The sequence below is a fragment of the Panulirus ornatus genome, chromosome 23, assembly GCF_036320965.1.
Source record: "Panulirus ornatus isolate Po-2019 chromosome 23, ASM3632096v1, whole genome shotgun sequence".
Classification (NCBI taxonomy): Eukaryota; Metazoa; Arthropoda; class Malacostraca; order Decapoda; family Palinuridae; genus Panulirus; species Panulirus ornatus.
The window spans coordinates 532,302-547,742 of NC_092246.1; the positions used below are offsets into that span (position 1 = coordinate 532,302).

Genomic DNA, 15,441 nt, shown 5'->3' on the forward strand with positions numbered 1-15,441 from the left:
TCACATTTACTCTCACCTTTCTTCTTTCACACACTTTGGCTTTGGGCCGATTCATGAACGCAGGATTCGCACTTAGGAGGGCCCATGCGTGATTTATAGCCAACAACGATATATACCATGAGACTGTCTGTGATAGACAGAAATAGAAAATAATTAATCTGCGTCTTATTGTTAAGTTTTACCAATTATCAAGAAAGTTCTGACTGCGAGAAAGCACCTCCATACCAGTACGAGCAGGACTAGGTCATGTGGACGGGTACGTGTGTGTGTGTGTGTGTGTGTGTGTGTGTGTGTGTGTGTGTGTGTGTGCGTGTGTGTGTATCTACACCTGGAAAGTAGAGGTCACAGCGAGTTGTGTGGCAAGAAGAGAGGCCTGCTCCATTAGGAAGCGGATGTGTTGAGTGAAATGTCTGGCGTTTGGGAGAACTGTAGGGTCCACGCTGGCAAGGAGGGATTCTCCCCCCGTCACACCCCCTACCAGGAAGCTAATATGTCGAGTGAAGTTTAGGATGGATGTGAAGCATCATGAGGAGGATCTATTCATTTAGCAATGTGGTAGTTATACCAGCTTCCCCAACTTTCTTCTGTGGAAGTGACTAGAATCAAATATTGTTTTCTCTCTTGTGGGATTTACATTCCCCTCTCATCCTCAGCAGCAGACCGGAGCAGCTGTGACAATCTCCAGTGCCAATACAACTCTCGTCTGGTGTTTGAGAACCTTGCTGTGGGTGCTGGCCTAACCACTGAGTTGCCGTCTGCCGGACTACTTGGTGCACCTGGCTCACTCTTACCCCGACGAGGAAGGTATGTCATCTCTGTTACCAAGGCTCTGTGTTCCGGTGCTTGGTGATCAGGGTCTTCCTGGTGCTTCACCACATACCTAAAGAGGAGCGCTAGTTACAGGTTGGCTGTGTAACCTACAAGAAGTTCTGCTGTCAGTGAGAACAACTGTGTAGCAAAGTGAGTTCCCTTACACAGGTCTCAACACAAATGAAAACTGGCGTCTCAATAGTGAGAACCATCTCAGTGCCACCAGTGAGGATGTGGGTGTGGATCGACTCTAGTGAGGAATCGTCGTTAGTCAAATCTCGTTATTAAGGTATCTGTTTGAGCCCTCGTCAGTGAGAAAACCTCTTATAAAGAACTGTGTTTGAACCTTCTTTAGTAACTTTTTCGAAAACCTCGTTTGTGAAAATACTCATTAAACCCAAACTTAAGCTGATCCTTGAAGTTCTCATTAGTGGTATATAGTATCTCAAACGTCATAAGAAAAAAGCCTCAATCTACGCAAGAGACAAACATGACTTTAACCCCCATCACGTACCGTACTTGTTAGGCTGAGGGGAGATGTGATGGTCTAGAAGTCCATAAGGTGTGCTAAACCCATGACCACAGGCTGTAGAACTGCATTGGTAATAACCTAGAAAATTGAATCTTTTGTAGACTTGATTTTCACAATTTTGCGCGTGATCAAGATATTCCTATAAGTCCACGGGGAAAATGAAACACGATAAGTTCCCAAGTGCACTTTCGTGTAATAATCACATCATCAGGGGAGACACATGAGAGAAATATAAGTCAGTTGATATACATCGAAGAGACGTAGCTAGGACGCCATTTGGTAAACATGCGATTGTCCAAGACAGACAACGAGCGTTCATAAACTTATCATTTTACCAACAATAAGTTATCTAATTTGTATAGACCATCACTGATATTAAGATTATAATTCTTTGTGTATTCTATAATAGAAGATTCAATGATATTTCTCGTGGTAATGGAGTCAGAGTTAATAACTGAGATGACATTACTCCATTCACAACAATGATGGGTGCATCTATAAAGTGCCATGTGGAAATTGTGATAAATCTTATGTTGGGCAGACTGATAAGGATCTTTCTGTTAGACTTAAGCAACATAAATATAGTATAAGAACGGGAAAGAATCAAATGCCTTGTTTCATCACGTTTAAAACTATGATCATTGTATTGACTAGAGCAATGCCATTCTCAGTTATTAACTCTAACTCAATTACCACGAGAAATATCATTGAATCTTCTATTATAAAGTACACAAAGAATTATAATTATAATTATAATGCCCGATAAAGACATGGCTTTATGCACACAATCAGATCTCCCCTTGTCCAATGCTTCTATCTTGTTATATATATATATATATATATATATATATATATATATATATATATATATATATATATATATATATATATGATGCACGAGACCGGGCTATAGTGATGGGTGATTTGAATGCAAAGGTGAGTAATGTGGCAGTTGAGGGAATAATTGGTGTACATGGGGTGTTCAGTGTTGTAAATGGAAATGATGAAGAGCTTGTAGATTTATGTGCTGAAAAAGGACTGGTGATTGAGAATACCTGGTTTAAAAAGAGAGATATACATAAGTATACTTATGTAAGTAGGAGAGATGGCCAGAGAGCCTTATTGGATTACGTGTTAATAGATAGGCGCGCGAAAGAGAGACTTCTGGATGTTAATGTGCTGAAAGGTGCAACTAGAGGGATGTCTGATCATCATCTTGTGGAAGTGAAGGGGAAGATTTGTAGAGGTTTCCAGAAAAGAAGAGTGAATGTTGGGCTGAAAAGAGTGGTGAGAGTAAGTGAGCTTGGGAAGGAGACTTGTGTGAGGAAGTACCAGAAGAGACTGAGTACAGAATGGAAAAAGGTGAGAACAAAGGACGTAAAGGGAGTGGGGGAGGAATGGGATGTATTGAGGGAAGCAGTGATGGATTGCGCAAAAGATGCTTGTGGCATGAGAAGCGTGGGAGGTGGGCAGATTATAAAGGGTAGTGAGTGGTGGGATGAAGAAGTAAGATTATTAGTGAAAGAGAAGAGAGAGGCATTTGGAAGATTTTTGCAGAGAAATAATGCAAATGAGAGGGAGATGTATAAAAGAAAGAGGCAGGAGGTCAAGAGAAAGGTGCAAGAGGTGAAAAAGAGGGCAAATGAGAGTTGGGGTGAGAGAGTATCATTAAATTTTAGGGAGAATAAAAAAAATGTTTTGGAAGGAGGTAAATAAAGTGCGTAAGACAAGGGAGCAAACGGGAACTTCAGTGAAGGGGGCTAATGGGGAGGTGATAACAAGTACTGGTGATGTGAGAAGGAGACGGAGTGAGTATTTTGAAGGTTTGTTGAATGTGTTTCATGATAGAGTGGCTGATATAGGGTGTTTTGGTCAAGGTGGTGTGCAAAGTGAGAGGGTTAGGGAGAATGATTTGGTAAACAGAGAAGAGGTAGTAAAAGCTTTGCGGAAGATGAAAACCAGCAAGGCAACGGGTTTGGATGGTATTGCAGTGGAATTTATAAAAAAAAAAAAAAAAAGGGCGTGGCTGTACTGTTGACTGGTAGGTAAGGTTATTTACTGTATGCATGACTCATGGTGAGGTGCCTGAGGATTGGCGGAATGCTTGCATCGTGCCATTGTACAAAGGCAAAGGGGATAACAGTGAGTGCTCAAATTACAGAGGTATAAGTTTGTTGAGTATTCCTGGGAAATTATATGGGAGGGTATTAATTGAGAGGGTGAAGGCATGTACGGAGCATCAGATTGGGGAAGAGCAGTGTGGTTTCAGAAGTGGTAGAGGATGAGTGGATCAAATGTTTGCTTTGAAGAATGTATGTGAGAAATACTTTGAAAAGCAAATGGATTTGTATGTAGCATTTATGGATCTGGAGAAGGATATGATAGAGTTGACAGAGATGCTCTGTGGAAGGTATTAAGATCATATAGTGTGGGAGGCAAGTTGTTAGAAGCAGTGAAAAGTTTTTATCGAGGATGTAAGATATGTGTACGTGTAGGAAGAGAGGAAAGTGATTGGTTCTCAGTGAATGTAGGTTTGCGGCAGGGGTGTGTGATGTCTCCATGGTTGTTTAATTTGTTTATGGATGGGGTTGTTAGGGAGATGAATGCAAGAGTTTTGGAAAGAGGAGCAAGTATGAAGTCTGTTGTGGATGAGAGAGCTTGGGAAGTGGGTCAGTTGTTGTTCGCCGATGATACAGCGCTGGTGGCTGATTCTTGTGAGAAACCGCAGAAGCTGGTGACTGAGTTTGGTAAAGTGTGTGAAAGAAGAAAGCTGAGAGTAAATGTGAATAAGAGCAAGGTTATTAGGTACAGTAGGGTTGAGGGACATGTTAATTGGGAGGTAAGTTTGAATGGAGAAAAACTGGAGGAAGTGAAGCGTTTTAGATATCTGAGAGTGGTTTTAGCAGCGGGTGGAACCATGGAAGAGGAAGTGAATCATAGGATGGGGGAGGGGGCGAAAGTTCTGGGAGCATTGAAGAATGTGTGGAAGTCGAGAACATTATCTCGGAAAGCAAAAATGGGTATGTTTGAAGGAATTGTGGTTCCAACAATGATATGTGGTTACGAGGCGTGGGCTATGGATAGAGTTGTGCGGAGGAGGGTGGATGTGCTGGAAATGAGATGTTTGAGGACAATATGCGGTGGGAGGTGGTTTGATCGAGTAAGTAATAATAGGGTGAGAGAGATGTGTGGTAATAAAAAGAGCGTGGTTGAGACAGCAGTAGAGGGTGTTTTGAAATGGTTTGGTCACATGGAGAGAATGAGTGAGGAAAGATTGACAAAGAGGATATATGTGTCAGAGGTGGAGGGAACGAGGAGAAGTGGGAGACGAAATTGGTGGTGGAAAGATGGAGTGAAAAAGATTTTGAGTGATTGGGGCCTGAACATGCAGGAGGGTGAAAGGAGGGCAAGGAATAGAGTGAATTGGATCGATGTGGTATACCGGGGTCGACGTGCTGTCAGTGGATTGAATCAAGGCATGTGAAGCGTCTGGGGTAAACCATGGAAAGCTGTGTAGGTATGTATATTTGCGTGTGTGGACGTATGTATATACATGTGTATGGGGGGGGGGGGGGGTTGGGCCATTTCTTTCGTCTGTTTCCTTGCGCTACCTCGCAAACGCGGGAGACAGCGACAAAGTATAATAAATAAAAATATATATATATATATATATATATATATATATATATATATATATATATATATATATATATATATATATATATATATATATATATATATATATATGTGGGGGAGAAGCATTAACCCCCTCCCTGGACGAGCCTGTAATCACATGACTTGACCCTTGACATTTTTGCCTACCACCCCCTATACACCTGACCCCTGACATTTTCCCCTACCATCCCGCTACACACCTGACCCCTGACATATTCCCGTACCACCCCCTACACACCTGACCCCTGCCATGTTCCCCTACCATCCCGCTACACAGCTGACCCCTGACATATACCCGTGCCACCCCCACACACCAAATGTGACTGAAGCAACAGCCTCTCCTTTCCTCTCGAGACTGTAAGTGCAGCGTGACCACTTGGGTCCTCGTACTGACTTTCACTTGAAGATATCTAACACACACGAAGCAAGATTTCGTGCGCACTGGATATCATAAAGTTATCTTTGCTCAACTATCAGAGATAAGCCCTAAGATAAAGATAATGACTTCTGAAAAGTGAGCAGTAGTATGTTTGTGGGTCAAGACTACACAGGTTCAAATCCTGAATGCAGCAGTCGGTTCTCAACCCCAGGTGTTCATCCTGTCCTGGGTGGTTAAGGCAGAATATATATATATATATATATATATATATATATATATATATATATATATATATATATATATATATATATATATATATATATATATATATATATTATATATTCAAAATTATTATGCGAGAACCAGTATAATTTAGGATGATGGCTGTATGTGTGTATGAGTGAATGTAGTGTTTAAGATCATGAGGTGGTGTGACCCACTCCTGCCAACGTTGGCATCTCAGGCACAAGTGAAAGTCATGGTTAAATTGGGGAACCGTTATTAACGTTGAGGACCGGCGCTGCCTGCCGCCTCATGCTTCGCCTCCTAAAGAACAACAATAAACAAATCATCAAGAACGTCCACCCTGCATTCCTGTCATCCACTTCCGGGTATGTACTTCCTTGGTGACGTAATCTGACGGCTTCACCCAGGTCATGCCCACACTTGTTCCCAGACCCAGCTGTTGGGGGTGAACCTCCCGCACCATGGTTAGGTAAGGTAAAGTGCCAGATCCAGCTGTGGGGGTAAAAGACCTCCCACACCATAGCAAGGTTTGTCTCACATAATTCTACATCGGTGGCAAATCTCCAACCGGAAACATTGGAGGAAAAAAAGGGTTGTTAGTTGGGGAAGCTTTGTCTTGTATGTGTGGCGGGCCGGGTGTGTCCTTCCCCCCCTCACTGGAGCAGAAAGATGACTCCCATAGGGCAAAGGGAAGGCTGACTGCCAGCTGATGTGTTATTACTAACCTTGACGTGTGCCAGCAGTTTTGTTAGACATCCATTTGTGTGTGTGTGTGTGTAATTACTAATTTCTATTGAAAGGGTATGGAGTATTACACTGGTGGAGCCTCATCTCTTGATCTTTCTCCACTATCATACAACTTTTTAAAGTTCTTTGTGCAATCCTCAGCGTCACTTTGATGATGACATATTCCAATCAAGCGTCACTCTGATACATTATCATGACATAATCCATTCATGCGTCACTCTGGTACATTATCATGACATACTCCATTCATGCGTCACTCTGGTACATTATCATGACATACTCCATTCATGCGTCACTCTGGTACATTATCATGACATACTCCATTCATGCGTCACTCTGGTACATTATCATGACATACTCCGTTCATGCGTCACTCTGGTACATAATCATGACATACTCCATTCATGCGTCACTCTGGTACATAATCATGACATACTCCATTTATGCGTCACTCTGACACATTATCATGACATACTCCATTCATGCGTCACTCTGGTACATCATCATGACATACTCCATTCATGCGTCACTCTGGTTCTCTAAAACTATTGTCACAACACATCACATCAAACATGTTTCTTACTATAGCTTCTGGCGGATCTCTTTCAAAAACTGTTCACTGTCAAATTGATGTAGAATCTTGAAGTATGTGATCAATTCACCTCTCATTCTTCTCTCTTCCATATAGGACATGTTTATAGTTCCTAACCTCGCTGTACCTCGGCTTTTGTTTCACTTAACTGTCTTCCTCTCGGCCGTCTCTGTTAAACACACTTTCTGGAGTGCAATGACCAAGCTTGAGAAGCATATTCCAAAATACATCTGTAATATATTGTCAACACCATTTTGAATATTCCTCGTTCATGCATACAACTTGTATGGAATTCTCAAAGCAACCAACTGACACTTTCTCTCCGTAACAATTCTGCTGACGTGGTTTTGTGGCGAAAGTTAGCTACAGTCTCCACCACTAAGGCCAGTCTGGCACGGGCGGATTTCTCACGTCTGCTGACTTTGTATGTTGTTACGGGGCAGACTCTTACACCTAAGTTGCCCAGTCTCTTAACCCTATATATATATATATATATATATATATATATATATATATATATATATATATATATATATATATATATATATATATATATATTTTATTTTTTTTTGCTTTCTCGCTGTCTCCCGCGTTTGCGAGGTAGCGCAAGGAAACAGGTGAAAGAAATGGCCCAACCCACCCCCATACACATGTATATACATACGTCCACACACGCAAATATACATACCTACACAGCTTTCCATGGTTTACCCCAGACGCTTCACATGCCCTGATTCAATCCACTGACAGCACGTCAACCCCGGTATACCACATCGCTCCAATTCACTCTATTCCTTGCCCTCCTTTCACCCTCCTGCATGTTCAGGCCCCGATCACACAAAATCTTTTTCACTCCATCTTTCCACCTCCAATTTGGTCTCCCTCTTCTCCTCATTCCCTCCACCTCCGACACATATATCCTCTTGGTCAATCTTTCCTCACTCATTCTCTCCATGTGACCAAACCATTTCAAAACACCCTCTTCTGCTCTCTCAACCACGCTCTTTTTATTTCCACACATCTCTCTTACCCTTACGTTACTTACTCGATCAAACCACCTCACACCACACATTGTCCTCAAACATCTCATTTGCAGCACATCCATCCTACTGCGCACAACTCTATCCATAGCCCACGCCTCGCAACCATACAACATTGTTGGAACCACTATTCCTTCAAACATACCCATTTTTGCTTTCCGAGATAATGTTCTCGACTTCCACACATTCTTCAAGGCTCCCAGAATTTTCGCCCCCTCCCCCACCCTATGATCCACTTCCGCTTCCATGGTTCCATCCGCTGCCAGATCCACTCCCAGATATCTAAAACACTTCACTTCCTCCAATTTTTCTCCATTCAAACTCACCTCCCAATTGACTTGACCCTCAACCCTACTGTATCTAATAACCTTGCTCTTATTCACATTTACTCTTAACTTTCTTCTTTCACACACTTTACCAAACTCAGTCACCAGCTTCTGCAGTTTCTCACATGAATATATATATTTATATATATATATATATATATATATATATATATATATATATATATATATATATATATATATATATATATATATATATATATATATTGATTGTGTGAATGAGTGTTAGTGGTTTTGATGCACGAGACCGGGTTATAGTGATGGGTGATTTCAATGCAAAGGTGAGTAATGTGGCAGTTGAGGGAATAATTTGTATACATGGGGTGTTCAGTGTTGTAAATGGAAATGGTGAAGAGCTTGTAGATTTATGTGCTGAAAAAGGACTGGTGATTGGGAATACCTGGTTTAAAAAGCGAGATATACATAAGTATACTTATGTAAGTAGGAGAGATGGCCAGAGAGCGTTATTGGATTACGTGTTAATTGACAGGCGTGCGAAAGAGAGACTTTTGGATGTTAATGTGCTGAGAGGTGCAACTGGAGGGATGTCTGATCATTATCTTGTGGAGGCTAAGGTGAAGATTTGTATGGGTTTTCAGAAAAGAAGAGTGAATGTTGGGGTGAAGAGGGTGGTGAGAGTAAGTGAGCTTGAGAAGAAGACCTGTGTGAGGAAGTACCAGGATAGACTGAGTACAGAATGGAAAAAGGTGAGAACAATGGAAGTAAGGGGAGTGGGGGAGGAATGGGATGTATTTAGAGAATCAGTGATGGATTGCGCAAAAGATGCTTGTGGCATGAGAAGAGTGGGAGGTGGGTTGATTAGAAAGGGTAGTGAGTGGTGGGATGAAGAAGTAAGAGTATTAGTGAAAGAGAAGAGAGAGGCATTTGGACGATTTTTGCAGGGAAAAAATGCAATTGAGTGGGAGATGTATAAAAGAAAGAGACAGGAGGTCAAGAGAAAGGTGCAAGAGGTGAAAAAAAAAGGGCAAATGAGAGTTGGGGTGAGAGAGTATCATCAAATTTTAGGGAGAATAAAAAGATGTTCTGGAAGGAGGTAAATAAAGTGCGTAAGACAAGGGAGCAAATGGGAACTTCAGTGAAGGGCGCAAATGGGGAGGTGATAACAAGTAGTGGTGATGTGAGAAGGAGATGGAGTGAGTATTTCGAAGGTTTGTTGAATGTGTTTGATGATAGAGTGGCAGATATAGGGTGTTTTGGTCGAGGTGGTGTGCAAAGTGAGAGGGTTAGGGAAAATGATTTGGTAAACAGAGAAGAGGTAGTGAAAGCTTTGCGGAAGATGAAAGCCGGCAAGGCAGCAGGTTTGGATGGTATTGCAGTGGAATTTATTAAAAAAGGGGGTGACTGTATTGTTGACTGGTTGGTAAGGTTATTTAATGTATGTATGACTCATGGTGAGGTGCCTGAGGATTGGCGGAATGCGTGCATAGTGCCATTGTACAAAGGCAAAGGGGATAAGAGTGAGTGCTCAAATTACAGAGGTATAAGTTTGTTGAGTATTCCTGGTAAATTATATGGGAGGGTATTGATTGAGAGGGTGAAGGCATGTACAGAGCATCAGATTGGGGAAGAGCAGTGTGGTTTCAGAAGTGGTAGAGGATGTGTGGATCAGGTGTTTGCTTTGAAGAATGTATGTGAGAAATACTTAGAAAAGCAAATGGATTTGTATGTAGCATTTATGGATCTGGAGAAGGCATATGATAGAGTTGATAGAGATGCTCTGTGGAAGGTATTAAGAATATATGGTGTGGGAGGAAAGTTGTTAGAAGCAGTGAAAAGTTTTTATCGAGGATGTAAGGCATGTGTACGTGTAGGAAGAGAGGAAAGTGATTGGTTCTCAGTGAATGTAGGTTTGCGGCAGGGGTGTGTGATGTCTCCATGGTTGTTTAATTTGTTTATGGATGGGGTTGTTAGGGAGGTAAATGCAAGAGTTTTGGAAAGAGGGGCAAGTATGAAGTCTGTTGGGAATGAGAGAGCTTGGGAAGTGAGTCAGTTGTTGTTCGCTGATGACACAGCGCTGGTGGCTGATTCATGTGAGAAACTGCAGAAGCTGGTGACTGAGTTTGGTAAAGTGTGTGGAAGAAGAAAGTTAAGAGTAAATGTGAATAAGAGCAAGGTTATTAGGTACAGTAGGGTTGAGGGTCAAGTCAATTGGGAGGTGAGTTTGAATGGAGAAAAACTGGAGGAAGTGAAGTGTTTTAGATATCTGGGAGTGGATCTGGCAGCGGATGGAACCATGGAAGCGGAAGTGGATCATAGGGTGGGGGAGGGGGCGAAAATTCTGGGGGCCTTGAAGAATGTGTGGAAGTCGAGAACATTATCTCGGAAAGCAAAAATGGGTATGTTTGAAGGAATAGTGGTTCCAACAATGTTGTATGGTTGCGAGGCGTGGGCTATGGATAGAGTTGTGCGCAGGAGGATGGATGTGCTGGAAATGAGATGTTTGAGGACAATGTGTGGTGTGAGGTGGTTTGATCGAGTGAGTAACGTAAGGGTAAGAGAGATGTGTGGAAATAAAAAGAGCGTGGTTGAGAGAGCAGAAGAGGGTGTTTTGAAGTGGTTTGGGCACATGGAGAGGATGAGTGAGGAAAGATTGACCAAGAGGATATATGTGTCGGAGGTGGAGGGAACAAGGAGAAGAGGGAGACCAAATTGGAGGTGGAAAGATGGAGTGAAAAAGATTTTGTGTGATCGGGGCCTGAACATGCAGGAGGGTGAAAGGAGGGCAAGGAATAGAGTGAATTGGAGCGATGTGGTATACCGGGGCTGACGTGCTGTCAGTGGATTGAATCAAGGCATGTGAAGCGTCTGGGGTAAACCATAGAAAGCTGTGTAGGTATGTATATTTGCGTGTGTGGACGTATGTATATACATGTGTATGGGGGGGGTTGGGCCATTTCTTTCGTCTGTTTCCTTGCGCTACCTCGCAAACGCGGGAGACAGCGACAAAGTATAAATATATATATATATATATATATATATATATATATATATATATATATATATATTTTTATTTTTTTATTTTTTTTATTTTTATTATACTTTGTCGCTGTCTCCCGCGTTTGCGAGGTAGCGCAAGGAAACAGGTGAAAGAAATGCCCCCCCCCCCCATACACATGTATATACATACGGCCACACACGCAAATATACATACCTACACAGCTTTCCATGGTTTACCCCAGACGCTTCACATGCCTTGATTCAATCCACTGACAGCACGTCAACCCCGGTATACCACATCGCTCCAATTCAATCTATTCCTTGCCCTCCTTTCACCCTCCTGCATGTTCAGGCCCCGATCACACAAAATCTTTTTCACTCCATCTTTCCACCTCCAATTTGGTCTCCCTCTTCTCCTCGTTCCCTCCACCTCCGACACATATATCCTCTTGGTCAATCTTTCCTCACTCATTCTCTCCATGTGCCCAAACCACTTCAAAACACCCTCTTCTGCTCTCTCAACCACGCTCTTTTTATTTCCACACATCTCTCTTACCCTTACGTTACTCACTCGATCAAACCACCTCACACCACACATTGTCCTCAAACATCTCATTTCCAGCACATCCATCCTCCTGCGCACAACTCTATCCATAGCCCACGCCTCGCAACCATACAACATTGTTGGAACCACTATTCCTTCAAACATACCCATTTTTGCTTTCCGAGATAATGTTCTCGACTTCCACACATTCTTCAAGGCCCCCAGAATTTTCGCCCCCTCCCCCACCCTATGATCCACTTCCGCTTCCATGGTTCCATCCGCTGCCAGATCCACTCCCAGATATCTAAAACACTTCACTTCCTCCAGTTTTTCTCCATTCAAACTCACCTCCCAATTGACTTGACCCTCAACCCTACTGTACCTAATAACCTTGCTCTTATTCACATTTACTCTTAACTTTCTTCTTCCACACACTTTACCAAACTCAGTCACCAGCTTCTGCAGTTTCTCACATGAATCAGCCACCAGCGCTGTATCATCAGCGAACAACAACTGACTCACTTCCCAAGCTCTCTCATCCCCAACAGACTTCATACTTGCCCCTCTTTCCGAAACTCTTGCATTTACCTCCCTAACAACCCCATCCATAAACAAATTAAACAACCATGGAGACATCACACACCCCTGCCGCAAACCTACATTCACTGAGAACCAATCACTTTCCTCTCTTCCTACACGTACACATGCCTTACATCCTCGATAAAAACTTTTCACTGCTTCTAACAACTTTCCCCCCACCCCATATATTCTTAATACCTTCCACAGAGCATCTCTATCAACTCTATCATATGCCTTCTCCAGATCCATAAATGCTACATATAAATCCATTTGCTTTTCTAAGTATTTCTCACATACATTCTTCAAAGCAAACACCTGATCCACACATCCTCTACCACTTCTGAAACCACACTGCTCTTCCCCAATCTGATGCTCTGTACATGCCTTCACCCTCTCAATCAATACCCTCCCATATAATTTACCAGGAATACTCAACAAACTTATACCTCTGTAATTTGAGCACTCACTCTTATCCCCTTTGCCTTTGTACAATGGCACTATGCACGCATTCCGCCAATCCTCAGGCACCTCACCATGAGTCATACAGACATTAAATAACCTTACCAACCAGTCAACAATACAGTCACCCCCTTTTTTAATAAATTCCACTGCAATACCATCCAAAGCTGCTGCCTTGCCGGCTTTCATCTTCCGCAAAGCTTTCACTACCTCTTCTCTGTTTACCAAATCATTTTCCCTAACCCTCTCACTTTGCACACCACCTCGACCAAAACACCCTATATCTGCCACTCTATCATCAAACACATTCAACAAACCTTCAAAATACTCACTCCATCTCCTTCTCACATCACCACTACTTGTTATCACCTCCCCATTTGCGCCCTTCACTGAAGTTCCCATTTGCTCCCTTGTCTTACGCACTTTATTTACCTCCTTCCAGAACATCTTTTTATTCTCCCTAAAATTTAATTATACTCTCTCACCCCAACTCTCATTTGCCCTTTTTTTCACCTCTTGCACCTTTCTCTTGACCTCCTGTCTCTTTCTTTTATACATCTCCCACTCAATTGCATTTTTTCCCTGCAAAAATCGTCCAAATGCCTCTCTCTTCTCTTTCACTAATACTCTTACTTCTTCATCCCACCACTCACTACCCTTTCTAATCAACCCACCTCCAACTCTTCTCATGCCACAAGCATCTTTTGCGCAATCCATCACTGATTCCCTAAATACATCCCATTCCTCCCCCACTCCCCTTACTTCCATTGTTCTCACCTTTTTCCATTCTGTACTCAGTCTCTCCTGGTACTTCCTCACACAGGTCTCCTTCCCAAGCTCACTTACTCTCACCACCCTCTTCACCCCAACATTCACTCTTCTTTTCTGAAAACCCATACAAATCTTCACCTTAGCCTCCACAAGATAATGATCAGACATCCCTCCAGTTGCACCTCTCAGCACATTAACATCCAAAAGTCTCTCTTTCGCACGCCTGTCAATTAACACGTAATCCAATAACGCTCTCTGGCCATCTCTCCTACTTACATAAGTATACTTATGTATATCTCGCTTTTTAAACCAGGTATTCCCAATCATCAGTCCTTTTTCAGCACATAAATCTACAAGCTCTTCACCATTTCCATTTACAACACTGAACATCCCATGTATAACAATTATTCCCTCAACTGCCACATTACTCACCTTTGCATTCAAATCACCCATCACTATAACCCGGTCTCGTGCATCAAAACCACTAACACACTTATTCAGCTGCTCCCAAAACACTTGCCTCTCATGATCTTTCTTCTCATGCCCAGGTGCATATGCACCAATAATCACCCACCTCTCTCCATCAATTTTCAGTTTTACCCATATTAATCGAGAATTTACTTTCTTACACTCTATCACATACTCCCACAACTCCTGTTTCAGGAGTATTGCTACTCCTTCCCTTGCTCTTGTCCTCTCACTAACCCCTGACTTTACTCCCCAGACATTCCCAAACCACTCTTCCCGTTTACCCTTGAGCTTCGTTTCACTCAGAGCCAAAACATCCAGGTTCCTTTCCTCAAACATACTACCTATCTCTCCTTTTTTCACATCTTGGTTACATCCACACACATTTAGGCACCCCACTCTGAGCCTTCGAGGAGGATGAGCACTCCCCGCGTGACTCCTTCTTCTGTTTCCCATTTTAGAAAGTTAATACAAGGAGGGGAGGATTTCTGGCCCCCCTCTCCCGTCCCCTCTAGTCGCTTTCTACGACACGCGAGGAATACGTGGGAAGTATTCTTTCACCACTATCCCCAGGGATAATATACATATATATATACATATACACATACACACACATACACATACATACGCACATATACACACACACACACATACATTTATATACATATGAAAATGTAAGAAACAATTTAGAAAACTGAAACTTCTAGCTTGAAATGAATGAAAAAGATGAATGTCACATAATGGTTCAACCTCTGGCTATGGAAAAAAGGAAATGTATAATTTATTTACACAAACGTCAATAGCAGTTCTCATCAATTTAACCACTGTATCAATAAGTTTCAATGTCTAAGCTACATTTTTCTCCAATTTCACTATTTTCTTGTCAAAACACCATGTATGAAAACTATCACTCCAGTAACACAACTATAAACATTTACTTCACCTTTAAAAAAAGTTCTGGGGAAGTCTGTCTCGATACACTGCGGGAAACTCTACCACCTGGCGGGGTTTGTGTTGCAATGGTTCCCGATTCACAAACGTAGTAGCATCATTTCAAAACTTGTTGCTTGTTCACTAGACTTCCTTGAATATCTTCTATTATCAACTAAGTTCTGTCAAGTCGGCATATATATATATATATATATATATATATATATATATATATATATATATATATATATATATATATATATATATATATATATATATATATATATATATGTACCATGTGTTTACTCCCTCCTGTGTGTGTGTGTGTGTGTGTGTGTGTGTGTGTGTGTGTGTGTGTATTTCCTGC

At 42.0% G+C, this 15,441-nt stretch overlaps 1 protein-coding gene across 1 annotated transcript in view; it reads left to right on the top strand.

Annotated features, from left to right (window-relative positions):
• Positions 1 to 430: 430 nt before the first annotated feature.
• The window catches only part of LOC139756700 (lipase 3-like), a 58,007-nt gene continuing 42,996 nt past the window's right edge, over positions 431 to 15,441 (top strand). The window contains exon 1 of the mRNA XM_071676366.1: positions 431 to 804. The gene's annotated coding sequence lies outside the window, so the exon portion shown is untranslated. The remainder of the gene's footprint in view (positions 805 to 15,441) is intronic.